This window comes from Diceros bicornis, chromosome 21 (assembly GCF_020826845.1).
Source record: "Diceros bicornis minor isolate mBicDic1 chromosome 21, mDicBic1.mat.cur, whole genome shotgun sequence".
Classification (NCBI taxonomy): Eukaryota; Metazoa; Chordata; class Mammalia; order Perissodactyla; family Rhinocerotidae; genus Diceros; species Diceros bicornis.
In genome coordinates, this window is record NC_080760.1 from 25,291,562 (window position 1) to 25,309,169 (window position 17,608).

Below are 17,608 nucleotides of genomic sequence, written 5' to 3' on the forward strand. Positions count from 1 at the left end.
ATCATGGATGAAAACCCCAGAGGACAGCACTGTGACTGCCAAGCAGCAGGGATAGCGGGGGCGGCCTAGGCACAGCTGGGCTCCTGGGTCAACAGGGCTTCGATGTCGGGCTCGACGTGAATGGTCGGAAAGCGGCGGCTGCACTTGCGCACAGGGACGCCGTCCGGGCCCACCAGGAACTCCTCAAAGTTCCAGGCGACGTCGTTGCGGGACACTGGAGACCAGGAGATGAACTTGGGGCCGGTCGTGAGCGCAGTGGCATCGTCACTAAGCGCAGGCAGAGCCTCCCGCAGGAAGGCGAAGAGCGAGCGCGCCTGCGCCGTTCACCTCGCGCTTCTCAAGAGCTTGAAGTTGAGCTCGAACCGGTGTCCGGGTTGGAGGTACGTGAGTGAATTCAGGATGTCTTCGTTCTTGGCGTTCTCCTGCTGCCCGAACTGGTTGCACGGGAAGCCGAGCAGGCCCAGGCCGCGGGGCCCAAGGTGCCGCTGCAGCTCGTTCGTCCCCGACCCTTGTGCCCGAGAGCCGCGCCACAGTCTCAATGGGCAGCACGGGGCCCAGGCTCACGGGCGCGCAGAGAAGGCTACACCGAGCGCAGGGTCCCAGGCACGACACCACATGGGGTGGGTGTCGAAGAAACGAAGGGTGAGCTTCGGACTAGGAGAGCCTCAGTTCTTCCCTGTATTGAGCAAAATCTGCTATCTTTAACCTGATCCCACTTCTAATGTTTCCTGTATTTGTTCATTTAGTTCCTTGTTCAGTTAGGCAACAGCAAGTATCAGGCTCCTGCGGTGGGTTCACATTTTGTGTGTTGAAGGGACACCAAAACCTAATGTGTCTGGACCCTAGTGAGTGAGGGGCAGAGTGGTTCATATGCTGTCAGTTGGGGCAAAGGTGGGAAAATTGGATTTCATTGTAAGAAGGATGCCAAGCCCGGGAGTGTTTTTAACACGTGGAAATAATGTGATTTGAGTTACAATGTTTCAAGGATCCTAAATTCTATCCATGGAAGCGCTGGAGGAAGCCAAATCTTTATGCTGCCTGACAGTCCTGCAGAAAGTTGAAGTCACTGGTGTTCCCTCAAATTTTCCTGTCTTCTAGCTCCTTCAACCATGTTTCGTGTGACAGGGTTCCCAAGCTCTACAACAACGTGGTATCTTCCTCTGGACTGGTGCTAGTTTATCAACGTGCCTTCTCAAACACGATTCTCAGACTGACCATAGAAACTCCAGATGTTGCCCAAGCAGTGAGTCATAGTATGAGACCATTATCTTCTCTATCCCACCCCTCTGCCCGTCTTGGTGAACTTTAAGCCCACAGTCCCGTTTTAGGATACCATGTCACCTTATTAACTCTTCTATTTATCTATTATTTTATTTATTTATATTGCCATATAATATTGTATTAAAGTGTACGACATAGTGATTTTATGTATGTATATATTGCAAAATGATTACCACAATGAGTTTAGTTAACATCCATCACCACAGTTATAATTTTTTTAGTGATGAGAACTTTTAAAATTTAATGTCTTAACTTTCAAATATACAATACAGTATTGTTAACTATAGTCACCATGCTGTACTTTACATCCCCAGAACTTATTTATCTTATAACTAGAAGTTTACACCTTTTGACCACCTTCACCAATTCCCCACCCCGACCCCACCCCTTGCCTCTGGTAACCACCATTTTGTTCTCTGTTTCTATGAGTTCAGTTTTTGGGGGGTTTTTTTGGTGAGGGAGATTGGCCCTGAGCTAACAACTGTGCCCATCTTCCTCTATTTTGTCTGTGGGATGCTGCCACAGCTTGGCTTGATAAGCGGTGTGCATGTCTGCGCCCGGGATCTGAACCGGTGAACCCCGGGCCGCCAAAGCAGAGCATGGAAACTTAACCACTATGCCACCGGGCTGGCCCTGAGTTCTGTTTTTTTAGATATAAGTGAGATCATACAGTAAAGGCGTACCTCAGGGATATTGCAGGTTCAGTTCCAGACCACCACAATAAAGCAAATATCATAATAAAGTGAATATTGCAATAAAGCAAGTCATACACATTTTTTGGTTTTCCAATGCATATAAAAGTTATTTACACTATACTGTAGTCTATTAAGTACGCACTAGCATTGTGTCTAAAAACACAATGTAGGGCTGGCCCAGTGGCATAGCGGTTAAGTTTGAACCCTCCACTTCAGTGGCCCTGGGTTTGTGGGTTTGGATCCTGGGCTCAGACCTATGCACTGCTCATCCAGCCATGCTGCAGTGGCATCCCATATAAAAAGCAGAGGAAGATTGGCACAGATGTTAGCTCAGCGACAATATTCCTCAAGCAAAAAGAGGAGGATTGCCAACAGATGTTAGCTCATGGCCAATCTTCCCTCCCCATAAAAATAATAATAATAAAAAAAATGTACACACCTTAATTAAAAAATACATTATTGCTAAAAAAATGCTAACTATCATCTGAGCCTTCAGCAAGTCACGATCTTTTTGCTGATGGGGGCGGTCTTGCCTTGATGTTGATGGCTGCTGAATGATCAGAGTGGTGGTTGCTGAAGGTTGGGGTGGCTGTGGCAACTTCTTAAAATAAGATAACAATGAAGTTTTCTGCATCCAGTGACTCTTCCTTTCGTGAACGATTTCTCTGTCACATGCAATGCTGTTTGATAGCATTTTACCCACAGTAGAACTTCTTTCAAAATGGAAGTCAATCCTCTCAAACCCTGCCACTGCTTTATCAACTAATTTTATGTAATATTATAAATCCTTTGTTGTCATTTCAACAATCTTCACAGCATCTTCACCAGGAGTAGACTCCATCTGAAGAATCCACTTTCTTTACTCATCCATAAAAAGCAACTCCTCATCCATTAAAGTTTTATCATGAGATTGCAGCAATTCAGTCATCTTCAGGCTCCACTTCTAATTCTAGTTCTCTTGCTATTTCTACCACATCTGCAGTTACTTCCTCACTGAAATCTTGAACTCCTCAAAGTTATCCTTGACGGTTAGAATCAACTTCTTCCAAATTCCCGTTAATGTTGATATTTTGACCTCTTCCCATGAATCACAAATGTTCTTAATGGCATCTAGAATGGCAAATCTTTTCCAGAAGGTTTTCAATTGATTTCGCCCAGATCCATCAGAGGAATGACTATCTGTGGAAGCTATAGTCTTATGAAATGTATTTCTTAAATGATAAGACTTGAAAGTTGAAATTACTCCTTGATCCCTGGGCTGCAGAATGGATGTTGTGTTAGCAGGCATGAAAACAACATTAATCTTGTTGTACATCTCCATCAGAGCTCTGGGATGACCATGTGCATTGTCAATGAGCAGTAATATTTGAGAGGAATCTTTTTTTCTGAGCAGTATTTCTCAACAGTGGGCTTATGATATTTGGTAAACCATGTTGTAAACAGACGTGCTGTCATCCAGGCTTTGTTGTTCCATTTACAGAGCACAGGAAGAGTAGATTTAGCATGATTCCTAAGGGTCCTAGGATTTTCAGAATGGTAAATGAGCACTGGCTTCAACTTAACATCACCACTTGCATTAGCACTTAATGAGAGAGTCAACCTGTCCTTTGAAGCTTTGAAGCCAGGTACTGACTTCTCCTCTCTACTATGAAAGTCCTAGATGACATCTTCTTCCAGTATAATGCTGTTTCATCTACGTTGGAAAATCTGTTGTTGACAATAGCCACCTTCATTAATTATCTTAGCTAGATAGTCTAGATAACTTACTGCAGCTTCTACATCAGCATTTACTGCTTCACCTTGCACTTTTGTGCTATGAAGATGGTTTCTTTCCTTAAACTTCATGAACCAACCTCTGCTAGCTTCAAACTTTTCTTCTGCAACTTCCTCATCTCTCTCAACCTTCATAGAACTGAAGAGAGTTAGGGCCTTGCTCTGGATTAGGCATTGGCTTAAGGGAATGTTGTGGCTGGTTGGTCTTCTATCCACTAAAACTTTCTCCATATCAGCAATAAGGTTGTTTCACTTTCTTATCATTCATGTGTTCACTGGAGTAGCATTTTTAATTACCTTCAAGAACTTTTCCTTTGCATTCACAACTTGGCTAACTGTTTGGCACAACCTAGCTTTTGGCCTATATCAGCTTTCCACATGCCTTCCTCTCTAATTCAATCATTTCTAGCTTTTGATTTAAAGTGAGAGACGTGTGACTCTTCCTTTCACTTGAACCCTTAGAGACCATTGTAGGGTTATTAATTGGCCTAATTTCAATATTGTTACGTCTCAGGGAATAGGGAGGCCTGAGGAGATGGAGAGAGACTAACAGCTGGTCAGTGGAGCAGTCAAAACATACACATTCATTCAATTCTCCATCTTATATGGGCATAGTTCATGGTGCCCCAAAACAATTACAATAGTAACATCAAAAATAACTTTTCACAGATCACCATAACAAATTTAATAAATGAAAAAGTCTGAAATATTGTGAGAATTACCAAAATGTGACATGGAGACATGAAGTGAGTAAATGCTGTTGGAAAAATGGTGCCAATAGACTTGCTTGAGGCAGGGTTACAAACCTTCAATTTGTAAAAAACGCAATATCTGTGAAGTGCAGTTAAACAAGGTATGTCTGTATTGGCTATTGCAAGAAATGCTGCAATGAATATGGAGGTGCAGATGTCTTTTCAAGATAGTGATTCCTTTGGATATACACCCAGAAATGGAATTGCTGGATCATATGGTAGTTTTATTTTTAATTTTTTGAGGAAAGTCATACTGTTTTCCATAGTGGCCGCACTAATTTACATTCTTACCAGCAGTGCACAACGGTTCCCTTTTCTCTATATGCTTGCAAGCAGTTATTTCTTATCTTTTTGATCACAGCCATTCTAACTGGTGTGAAATGATATCCCATTGTAGTTTGGATTTGCATTTTCCTGATGATTAGTGATACTGAGCACATTTTCATGTACCTGTTGGCCATTTGTATGTCTTCTTTGGAAAAATGCCTATTCAATTCCTCTGCCCATTTTTTAATTGGATCACCCTATTAACTCAATTAATTAATTTAATTAATCAGTATTAGTTGAAGAAATATTTTTATTTTTTTAATTTTTAATTTTTAAATTATTTATTTATGGTGAGAAAGATTCACCCTGAGCTAACATCTGTTGCCAATTTTCCTCTTTTTGTATGTGAGCCACTCCACAGCATGGCCACTGGACAGACAAGTGGTGTAGGTCTGTGCCCGAAAACCAAACCCGGGTCTCCGAAGTGGAGCATGCTGAACTTAATCACTAGGCCACTGGGGCTACCCCAGGAAATATTATTTTTAATTAAGCCAACTTCTAGTTAAATGTTATTTTTTGAGAAAAATATACAGACACTTTTTTTCTGAGAGGATTAAAGACTCTTGGAAGGTTTTTACATGTTAGGCAAAGAGGTGCATAAAGATTGATCTCATCCAACTTTTGTATAAACAAAATGAGGTAAGAAAAACAAGTATTTAGCTTGAACAAATGACCAGATTTTATCTGGAATCATCAGTCCAGTAGGGGATTAGTCATTGTGTGGCCTCGATGGAGAGAAGCCTTTAAGCAATACATATTTAAAGCCACCTGCAACCACTTTTAACAAGATAAGACCCAGGAAATATTTGATTTTTTAAGTTCCTAATTTAAAAAAAATTCCTGATTTGAAAGAATCAGAATGAGGTTTAAATGGTATGTTACTCATAGTTGGACAGAACTATGGAAAAACCGTGGTCAATTTAAGCAGATCAATGGCAGTTAAAGATTTCATTGGAAAGTTACCAAATTGTCCCTGGATATTTGTTTCCAATAATAACGAGATCATTAAAACTATCTACTTCATTCTTGAGCATTTATGCTCAACTGTTTCTGTACAGAGAGTGTTAATATTTTTAGAATTATCAGTAAGTGGAAATGTATGCTGATGTCTCCTATGGAAGCCTAGCTGCTCCGTGGACCAAGGTATCACAGCCCACCTGGTGAAAGGTGCCCTGACTACAGACAGAGCTCCTAGCCAGAAGCTTTTGCATAATAGCCTTGCAAACTCTAGTTTCATGATGTAACACTAAATTCCACACCTGAAAGGATGTTTTTGTAAAAGCAGTAATTAGTTATTCCAAACAAATTTTCAGAGGTTTCACTTCAGGGGAAAGTGTCTTCCCTATTTCAGCAGCTACAGTCGGGGCTACTGCTAGCTCAAGTGCAAGTCAGATAAAGACAGACTTTCCTTTGAATAGACACAAGTCCACACTAGGCTTCCTGGCTTGACAAAAGCCCCCTTTTCACTCTTTATTAGTTATCCATTGCCAGAAGAATATTGTGTAACAAACCACACTGAAACTTAGTAGCTTAAAATAATAGCTATTTATTATTTCTTATAAATCTATGAGTTCCCTGGACAGTTCTGCTGGTATGGGCCAGTCTTGCCTTATCTCAACTGGGCTTACCATTTATTTGTAGTCGGCACCAGATTGGCTAAGGGCTGGCTGGTCTAGAATAACCTTGACTGGATCAGCTTATGTCTGCTCCATATGGTCTTTCAACCTCCAGTAGACCAGCCTAGGCTTATTCTCTGCAGAGGCTGGTGTCTGATAGAGAAAACAGAAGCTGCAAGGCCTCTTGAGGTCTATGCTTGAAAATGACATACCATCATTTCTGCCACATTCTATTAGCCAAAGCAAGTTACAAAGCAGCTTAGACTCAAGGGGTAGGGAATAGACCCCAACTCTTGAAGGAAGAAGCTTCAAAGTCACATTGCAATGGACATGGATGTGAGGTGGAGAATTGGGGCCACTCTTGTAATCAGTCTACCACATACCCCTTCAGTGAGGCACCTGTACAACTGGCTATAGTCCACAAAACTTTACTTTGCTAGACAATTGGCTAGGTAAAATAATAACTGACGATTTTCTGGTTGTTTTTGCTGGATTGATTTATTTTTTCCCCCCATTTTTATTGAGAAATAATTGTCATACATCACTATATAAGTTTAACATGTACAACATGATGGTTTGATTTACATATATTGTGAAATGATTACCACAATGACCGTCATCTCATACAGATACAATAAAAAAAAAAGGAAAAATAATTTTTCCTTGTGATGAGAATTCCTAGGATTTACTCTCTTAACTTTCCTATATATCATGTAGCAGTGTTAACTGTACATGTTGTACATCACATCCCTAGTACTTATTTATCTTATAACTGAAAGTTTTTACTTTTGACCCACCTTCCTCCAATTCCCCCTCCCCCTACCTCCTGCTTCTGGTAACCACAAATCTGATCTCTTTTTCTACGAGTTTTGTGTTTTTGTTTATTTGTTTGTTTGTTTTTTAGATTCTACATATAAGTGAAATCATGTAGTATTTGTCTTCTCTGTCTGACTTATTTCACTTAACATAATGCCTTTAAGGTCTATCCATGTTGTTGCAATTGGTAGGATTTCCTTGTTTTTTAATGGCTGAATAATATTCCATTGTGTTATATATATATGTATATATATATATACACACACACACACACGAAATATATCACAATTTCTTTATCCATTCATCCATCAATGGACACTTAGGTTGTTTCATGTCTCGGCTATTGTAAATAATGCTGCTATGAACATGGGGATGTAGATAAGGCCGATGCTTTATTTTCCTTAACTGACTCAACAAATATTTTTGGAACAAATATAATATGCTCTGGGATTACCACGGTGAGCAAAAATAGACAGGATTCCAGTTTTCACAGAGCCTACATTCTAAGGCCTTTCTGTTCTCCCATTACCATTCTGGTAGTATACAAGCAAACATGGTATTTTCACTTCAAATTTCAAAAGGTCGTATATAAAATCCATTTACCTCTTTCAAAACTATGAGTATAAGAATTGCCAGAAGTTTCATGACTAGAAAAGATCACTTATCAGTTCGAGGCTATTCAAATTTGAAATAAGGATGAGTCATGTTAAAGTCAATATTTGGTACATGGTCAATTTCTTTCCCAGCATCAGCAATTGTGTCAATCTGAGTCCTTAATCCTTTTTAATTTGGTCATTGCTTCAAGTCTGCAGATTTCAAAAATCATGATATCTGACACAACTCTATTATTAAAATCAATTTTAAAGCATCACAAAAGGCATTTGCTCTAGAATTAGAAACATCTTTAACAACATCCTTAAATTTTAAAATTTGAAGTATCCTTAGAAATCATCTGAACCAAGGTCTTTATTTTACAGATGAAGAAGCCAGTATCCGGAGAGAGGCAGAGACATGCCTAAATTCACTTATCCAGGCAGTAATAGAGCCAGAAACAGAACTTAGAACTCTTCTGTTCCATCTCAGCACTCTGCCCGTCGTAACACGTGCCTCCTTTCTTCAGCTTTGACAGTGTGCTGGAATGTTTTTATTTCCCAGTGGTCTGTTATTCATAATAAATGAATTGAAGGAGAACAGGAGTGAATGTGGAGAAAGCAATCTTAAAGGTTGTTGCAGTGATTCAGGCAAGTCCAGTGTTCTGAAACAGAGGTGTGGTAGAGGAGGCAGACAAAACTGCACGTATTCCAAATACAGTTAGGAGTTAGAAAGGACAGAATTCCTAGAGTGAGTAAAAGAGAAAAAACAAGGATGAAAATGGGATCCTGACGTGAACAATGAGGTGGTTAGTAGCACCATTCGTGAAACTAGGCTATAAGGGTGGAAATGAAAGATTGTTTTTCCCCATCACTTTTGTGCAGCCTTCCACATGTCCAATTGGGCCTCTCCTTGAGGCAGTTATAGATACAGGTCTAGGTTTCAGGATGGATAACTGCAATGAGTGCATTTGCTCACTCTTTCAGCAAATAAGATGTGAACACCTACAGAGTGTTGAGCATTTTGCTATGCCCAGAGAAGGCAGTGAGACGCAAGACAGGTGGGTACCTGCTGTCACGAAGTTTCCACAGTCGCAGGACAGTGTGATCTTCTGAGCATTCCTGGTTGCGTTATTCCTTGTAGATGTCAAAGGTACAGCCACAGTGCACTGCGATTTGCTTCCAAAGGCCACATTATTCCCTGTAGATGTCAAAAGAACAGACTCCACAGTGCTCAATGATTTGCCTCAAATTAATCTAGCTGGGAAATTGTAGAGCACAAGGTCTAATCTGCCTTTCAGTGGCTCATTTGGTCTCAAACTGCTCCCCACTTCTCATCTCCAACACAGTCTGGAGAGGAGCTTTTTGATTATTATAAACGAGGTGGCCCTTATTCCTTATTTGAGTCCCTGTTCCAGCTCAAAGTTTCACAAGTATGGAAAACACATTTCCAGGATCTAAACATGGGTTTCCTCCTTCCTCAGGCACTACGCTGGCCTTGGAGCGGTCCCCTTGGCACAGCCAGGCCTCTAGTACTGGAATGAATGAGACCCGTGACTTTGACTCTTCTTTTTGACACTCTTTCCTCTCTTGTTTAAAGTAAAATATCTTCGACCATCATATGCAAATCATTCCTTAGGCGTCAGTGCTTATAGTGGAGGCTGCCCCAAAGAGGATCTCACAGTTACAGGATAAGCCAAGAATTTACACTATAAAAGGTTATTTCGGCAGAATTAGAAATTTATGACAAAACGTTGTCTGCCAGTCACTATCAGCTTTATCATCACAACAACTATTATTTATTGAATGCTTACTGTGTGCCAGACACTTTCCTAAGACTAAGCTATATGTAAAATATTTTATTTAATCTTTACAATTTCCTTATTTGATAGATAAAGGAACTGAAGCTTAAAAAGGTTGAACAACTCAAACAAGTCACCACGGCTAGTAAGTATCCGAACTGGAAATGCGAGTCTGTCAATTCCCTCCAAAGCAGGCTCTTAGCCACTAAACTAAACTAAATTCCTGTGCACTCACCATTTTATCCAAATGTGGTTTTGAAGTATGCTGTGCTCTTCTCAGACCCTCACAGAAACGGTTCATCACAGGGCTTCCTCGTTCCTGTGTTTGACCTTCGGCGTACGCTGAATGTTGAATGTGGAGTGTTGGTCACATGTTCCCTGCAGTACCAACATTACATTAAGCAGTCCTAAAGGGACTTGATGCTGGATAGAACAAAGAATTCAAGTTTCCAGAATGTTTTATTTAAATTATAAGCTAATTTGATAATAATCAGTGTCATGTCTTGCCTGAGGCAACAAGAAGTTGAACCATAGATTGTTTTTAATAATGCAAAGATGTCAAGTGATATCTCTTTCACAAACAAGGGACACAAAGGGAAACAAAAGCTGGACAAAGGATGGGGAAAATGATCTACACAATTTGATGTAATTAAATCAGAGTTAGATTGGTTTTAGCATACAATAATAAAATGAACCAGCCAGAATGACTCGATTGGAGAAACTTATTGGATTTCAGTTTATATAAACTTTGAGTGGAAGAGAAATACCAAGAAAAGTGATTTTTTTTAATGGTAAGAAAAATAGTGAGTGAAAATTTATTTATAATTTTGTTTGATTTTATGTTCTCAAACTTGCTCAGCCCTTTCATGACCTGAAATTTTAACCCCAAAGCATACCCACTATGTATTCTATTTGGAACAAGACAGCATGTAAAGAAAACAAATAGAATCTCCAACGTTTTGCAAAGTTGAATGAATGCTTCAGGTTTTCCACAAAACATCCGGAAAGTTTGGGTTTGAGTAGGTTTTGCCTTATACCATAAATCAGCCACTAGATGGCGAAATATGACATGATATGGAGGCTGCAGACAAGTTTCAAGTCTGACTTGGAGTGAACGTAGAGAATTTTGAGTTAGTGAAAACCTATAATTGTATTTTATTTGTAAAAAGATATAATTTAGTCATTCTTAAGGTGCGCATATTACTTCTAATTAAAAACGTTTACTGATTCATTCACATTCTTGCTAGAAGTCCTAAGGCCAAAACCCAGTTGGATGCAAGTCTTGTTCCTGAGCCCCACTTCCTATCTCTGCCAGTCTCTCTCCCAGGGACTCACTGTTTAACAGTATTTCTCCGTGCCAACCTCCAGTTTGCTTGGGTCCTCATTATAATTATCTTCTGTCATGTTCTCCATCATTCTTCTTGGCCTCCCATCAGCATCCTTCACTACTTCATCCTTGCATATTTGCTTGGACTGAGCCAGCTGTGGTCACTCTTTTTGACCTTTGTGACTCTTTTGGGGCCTAATGAACACATTTCTCAGCAGCGCACCTAGTAGATGCTCCTTTTCCAGGTCCTAGACTGAACCAAAATGAGCCTCAAGATGTGAGAGGAATGTTTCTTAAAAAACAGGTCACATAAATGTTACAGGAAGGCTGATGGAGAGGAATAGATGAAACTCAGATGAGTTAAGCAGCTTATTCAAAGTTTATTATCAATAATTGCTAAAATAGAACCAAATACTCTGACACCTGATTTGGCCCTCCATTTGGTCAATAGTCTCTTTCTTTGATCATTTAATAAAAGAACAGAGTAGCAATTTGAGGAAAAGCCTGCCAAGTAGACTTAATGATCATTTCCACTATCAGTGAAACCAGTAATAGAAAAAGTTTTCTGCTAGCCTCTCAACTGTTCTGGACTTAATAATTTCTATAATACTCTACACTCTGAAATTGAATCATGTTACTAGAATCTCTTGTTGAAGATCGACAAAGTGAAAGTTAGACTGAAATTTCCTGAAGCAAGTGGTCTTTGTGAGAAACCTCCTGTGCAATCCATACCATATGTTATTTTATACATAGACATTTCATAAAATGTTGAAATAGCCAAGTAACCTTCTCCATGAAATGTTCTGTGACCAAATGTACCTAACTTAAACCAACCTCATTTCCTTTGTGCCCAGCATATAACAGATGCTCCGTTTTCATAAGGAAGGAAGGGAGAGAGGAAGTATGAAATGGAGAGGAAGAAGGGAGATGAGAGAAAAGATCTATCTATTGAAAAGATGTAAACAAATGCTTGTAAAATCACCAAGAAGCATACTTTCTTTGTCCAATTGAGAGGAAGAAATGTCAGCTCTCTTCTTAGTGTAAGCTAATGTTTTAGGCTTGGCCATTATAAAAAATATTCCCTAATCACCTCTTTTCTAGACTAAACAATCCCAGCTCCTAAAACTTTCCCTCAGGACTTTAATTAATTGTTTTTATGCTTATCTATACCAATTTTGATTTCTCTCTTAAAAGTCAAAGTTATTTGAGATTATATTCCATTGCTTTTCATTATCCTTTCAAATGTTATCTTCTTTTGAGGAGATATTTATAGTTAAAAGAGAAACCACATGAAAATTGTAAGTATTTAGGGGTAAAAATATTTTGAAGCCCATGGAAAAGTAGTTTATCTAAACAACTACTTTTTTACATACAAACCAATTTTATTAGAAATTTGCTTTTTTTTTTTTTTTGGTGAGGATGATGGGCCCTGAGCTAATATCTGTTGTCAATCTTCCTCTTTTTGCTTGAGGAAGACTGTCCCTGAGCTAACATCTGTGCCATCTTCCTCCATGCTGTGGGATGCCACCACAGCATGGCTTGATGAGTGGTGTGTAGGTCAGCGCCCAGGATACAAACCTGCGAACCCCAGGCCACTGAAACGGAGCTCGTGAATTTAACCACTATGCCACTGGACTGGCCTTGGAAATTTACTTTTTTTTAAGGATAAAACAAATTAATTATTTCATCTAGATTTCTCAAGCCCCCAACACAACACACACACACACACACACACACATGCTTCCTATGCTATGAAAAAATAGACAAGGGGGCTAGAGTACTTTAGCAGGACTTCTCAAAGATACTGATTCCTGGTCTCCATTCCAGCCATACAGAATTAGAATCTCTAGAGGCGGGGTCCAGAAAATGGCACACTCCCCAGATAATTCTTATGAATATTTCAGTTTCAAGAGGTACTTATATCAAGCTTCGGTCTTTTCACTTGGTGGAGCAGTCCTCTTTTTTTTTATTTCCCTAGAAGTACAGAGATTTTTTTTTCTTAAGTTAGTATTTAAACAGTGATGGTAAAAATGTGAGAGGTATGCTTCCTATCCAGCAAACACCCTGGATCTGGTTAGCAACCTGATTATTGTGGAGAGAGAATTTAATTGTGTTGCTAGGGATCTATAAGGTGCTTTGATCTCTCAGAGACTAGCTTTATTTTTGGATGTTGATGTAAGACAAATCCCACAGTCTCTTTTATAATTCACTTACTTGGCCAAGTTTGCACCTTGCATTGCAGTGAGTTTGATTTCTTCCTTGTAGTGAGCTCTAACGTAAGACGTTGTCTTTTTAATAAAGAAATGGAAATTATTTTTGGTTAGCCACCGTCTTCCAGGTAGTTGAAAAGAAGGGAAAATAATGCTGAGTTGTAATGGCTAAGAGTCAGTGGTTGGAGTCTAAGAAATGGGATTCCAAGAAGTGGGACTATGATCCTGGTATTCTTAATCTTCCAGTTTCTACCACTTGGGTCACCTCGAGTTTATTTGCTTTAAAGTTGACCTACTGCAATTATGTGATAGCTTAGAATTTACAAGACAGCCATCATTTGATAGTTTAGAATGTTGCCCATGTTTCTGCTATCATCTATGAATAAAGTTATTCTCTAAAATAAAATTTGCTTCACCACTTTTTAATATATTTTCTCATAAAGTGATATATTTTGAATGCTCTATGGCTATGACTTACTACATATTTCTCTATGATAGTTTTCCTTTGATTTTACTGACTTTCATTTTACATTCTCTAAAAGGTTATTGATATTCAGTTTTGTATGGTTATACACTTCATCAAAAACTTTCAGATCCAACTGATTCTCACAGCCACTCAAAATATGGCAGGGAATGTATTGTCTATATGTTAATGTAAATAAAATTTAATAAATGTTATCAACATGAATTTTATCATTAGTAAAGTATTAATATGTTTTATAAAACATGTTATATACATATAACATTAAAACCTGTTAAAACATGTTTTGGTATAAAGTTAAATTAACATGGAAAATATATTTTATCTTATGTTAGTGCAGGATGAGAGAAACCTATGATGATAAACTTCTCCAAATTGCATGAATCAAATTTCTTTTCATTCAGTGTGATATAAGGACAAAGCTTCAGGCTTCCCAGGCTTATGATATTATCTCTGTCATTAACACAGCATGTTGGGCAAGTTTGATTATGAGTAGAATATGTGTCTCAGTGTGCCCCACATTGCCCCATTTTACACCTGTAGCTCCAGCATTCTAAGAGTATTCATACCGACGAATAAAGTAGATGACCACTCCAATTATGAGTCCCTGGGCCACAATTTGATCAAATACATTATGAGGGAATTTGACTACATGACTTAATGATAACTTCCAATACTAAGACTCAATGGAAGAAATCCTTGTGTTGACGCATTTCATCTTCTTTAATATCTACATTACTTGTCTCTTAAGAGTATTATACTGTTGATGAGGAATACACAGGAAGTTAGGCTAAATAGGTACAAGGGTCGCAAAATCACAAATAGGTTGGGTGGTAGCAATACCATTTCAAGTTGATCGCTTTGAAACTAGAATGTATTTTCCCCTATAAACAATGTTATATATTGATATTAAATTCCAAAGTTGATTTAAAATGTATGTAAAGGCGATTCCCCAATAAAAATGAGAAGTGAATATAGTAAGCCAGCCCCCAGAGAAGGGCTGTGTATTGATAACTGTACATTTAGGCAACTGCAAGCCAATCGCAGGTGAGGGTCACAAAAAATGGACAAAAAAAGGCAAACCAGAGTCTCTGATGCAGGAAGAGGCCTTTGATTTCTTGACAGCATAATGATGCAGCATGAGCCAATTTCCCTTGGGAATGATAATCAGATGCGTTTCAGAGTGTTGGACCTAAACCCCTTGTGAGATATGATTGATCAGTTTATTCTAAAGGCCAAAGAAGGTAATGAAGTGGGGTAACTTCTAGCCCTCCCTCACCCGCTACCCACTTCCTCCTGAGTTTGCCCAATCACAGTTCTCCTCATTTTGGACATCTGTATCTCTCCACCAAGAAATCTCAAAAAAACATAAGATAAAGAAACATCTTCAAAAGTAGTCCCTTCTATCCATGCTCTACAATGGGGAAGAAACTTGATTTTGATCTGAATCTCTTCACTTGGCCAAAAGCACCCTAAGGGCCAAAAGGACCTTAGTGTATGGTCCCTGTGGCTTCATCTAGTAAGTAGAGCTCCTCCTCTCTCCTCCCCTCGAGGGTTTCCTCCAATCAGAATAAAGCACAATGACCCAGCAAAAGTTCCACCCTCTGCAAGGAACCACTCCCCCTTGTTTGTAGATGAGGAATATTTATAAACTTGATGTTTTAAATCAAGGGATACTGCAACTATGCTAATTTCAAAACATAGCAAGAAGATTATTCTCATGAGGTGGTGGCTGTATGTGTTTTGTGTGTGTGTTCACTTGACAAATCTCTGCTGTGAATTTTTCTTGTGATTTGCCTCACTTCTAGGAAAATTAAAATTTGAATTCAGAATTCTGGTTGTGTGTTTCAGATGCCTAGATTGTTTTACATAACCAAACTTATACCAAACCAATTAATCAAAGTTATAAATTGAGAGATGACATTCCTGAGACGTGATTTATCTTGCTGTGGACTGATGTCACTCTTTTCTCTACTGTCACTAGCACCATCCTCGTCCAGGAACACATTCCAGGAATGTTAAATGAACTGACCTGAGGGGAGCATTGAGCAGATTTAAAGTGTGCCTTTTAAACAATCTAGTACCTAGAACAATCCTGGGAGAAGGAATAATTAATGATTTTTTTCTTACGGAATTCTACTATGCATGTTTCTCCATAACAACTAAAGCAATGTACGGTGTCTGCTGCTCAGACCTGTAAGATGAATTTAATTAAAGCAAGAAAACGAACAAAAAATAAAATTCTCTTTAAGCTCCCAGGAGATAGAAAACCATGCCAGTTTGATTTGGGAGTATTTAGCACATTTGAGAATGTAAACACATCTTTCTGTTATGATACCCCTATTTAAAATAAATATTTTATCTGGAAACAAATTGTGTCTGGCTCTAATTTGAATCAGGAATTAAAGCGAGATGATGTCACTAAACTATATTTATTAAGTAGGATACTGGCCTTTTATTAAAATGGTGGTTGTTGCTAATATTTTTGTTTGAACATCTCACAAGCACCTCCAAATCGAATCCATTCCATTTTTCCTGTGTGCTCCTGACACCTCAAAAACTCCCTCCCAATGTTCCTCTTTTCAGTCAATGACACTGCCAGCTACCCAGCTGCTCAGCAAGAAACTTTGTAGTCGTCTTCAACCTTTCTATCTTAATTAGGAGAGCTTGGTGAGAAGAGCCATGTTTCTTATTTACCATCATGAACAAGTCATTGTTGATAAATGTTTAAGGGATTTTGTGATTATTCATCTGTATATCCTTAGCCAAGACATTTAACCTTTCTAAACTCCAGTTTCTTCATCAATAAATTCATAGATAGGGACATTTTAGAAATAACTCTGAGGTTCTCTAATACAATGTTGCAACTGCATTCATACAAAGCTTTCTCAACAAAAAGTTGATAATCAATTAGTTGCCAATGCTTTTTACATGGATTTTCCTATGGATTGGTTTCCTATTCCATATGCTTTCCAAAATATCCTGTGTTTGATTATATCATAGCATTTATCATTCTCAAGTATAACTTTCTGTTTATTATCTATCCTTTGTAGACATGGAGATTCCTGAAAATTAAAATTCACACATACAGACTATGGTCTTTATCACTTTGTCTCCCCTTCCTAGCATAGCACTTATCATATAGAATGCCCAACAAAGATTTGAAAGCATTTGAATCTCTCCATTCACACTGGCCACTCTAGCCTAAGCTGCCCTCATTCCTCCCTTGGCTGACTGAAAAAGCCTCTTTAGCTGTCTGCCCTCAACCTCCTTGCCTCCTTCTATCCCACAGAGCAGTCAGAGTGGCCTGCCTAAAACCCTTCCTTAGTTTCTTATTGCTTTTTTTTTTTTTTTGCTGAGGAAGACTTGCCCTGAGCTAACATCTGTGCCAGTCTTCCTCTATTTTGTACGTGGGTCCCCACCACGGCATGGCTGCTGACGAGTGGTGTAGGTCCACACCTGGGAACTGAACCTAGGTTGCCAAAGCAGAGTGCACCAAACTTAACCACTAGGCCATGAGGGCAGCCCCCCCCCCCATTGCATTTTTAAAAGGCTCTGAAGGCCTTCTCATGGCGTTACACTGCTGCCTTTACAATCTGAGCTCTGCCTCTCTTGCTTTCTCTCATCTACTGCAGACACCCTAGGCTCTTTTCAGTTCCTCCTCCCTGTCTCAGAACCTTTGATTGTGTTGTCCTATCTGCCTAGAATCCATGGGAATTAGCTCCCAGAAAAATATATATGATATACCTTGAGTATTATTGCATGAAATTGTCTTCAGAAGTAGCACATTAACCCTTTCTTAAGCTAATCTACCCAGAGTTGCTTTTCTAACAAGGATGAGAACTTAATGATATTCTGCACTTCAGGAGTATATTTGTCTGTAGTTAGCTAAGTGGAATATCAAAAATCTTTCAAGTCTAAAGCAAAATTATCATCCT

At 39.0% G+C, this 17,608-nt stretch overlaps 1 pseudogene; it reads right to left on the reverse strand.

The window, feature by feature from the left end:
• Window positions 1-65: 65 nt before the first annotated feature.
• The window catches only part of LOC131419412 (glutathione peroxidase 1-like), a 43,639-nt pseudogene continuing 26,096 nt past the window's right edge, over window positions 66-17,608 (reverse strand).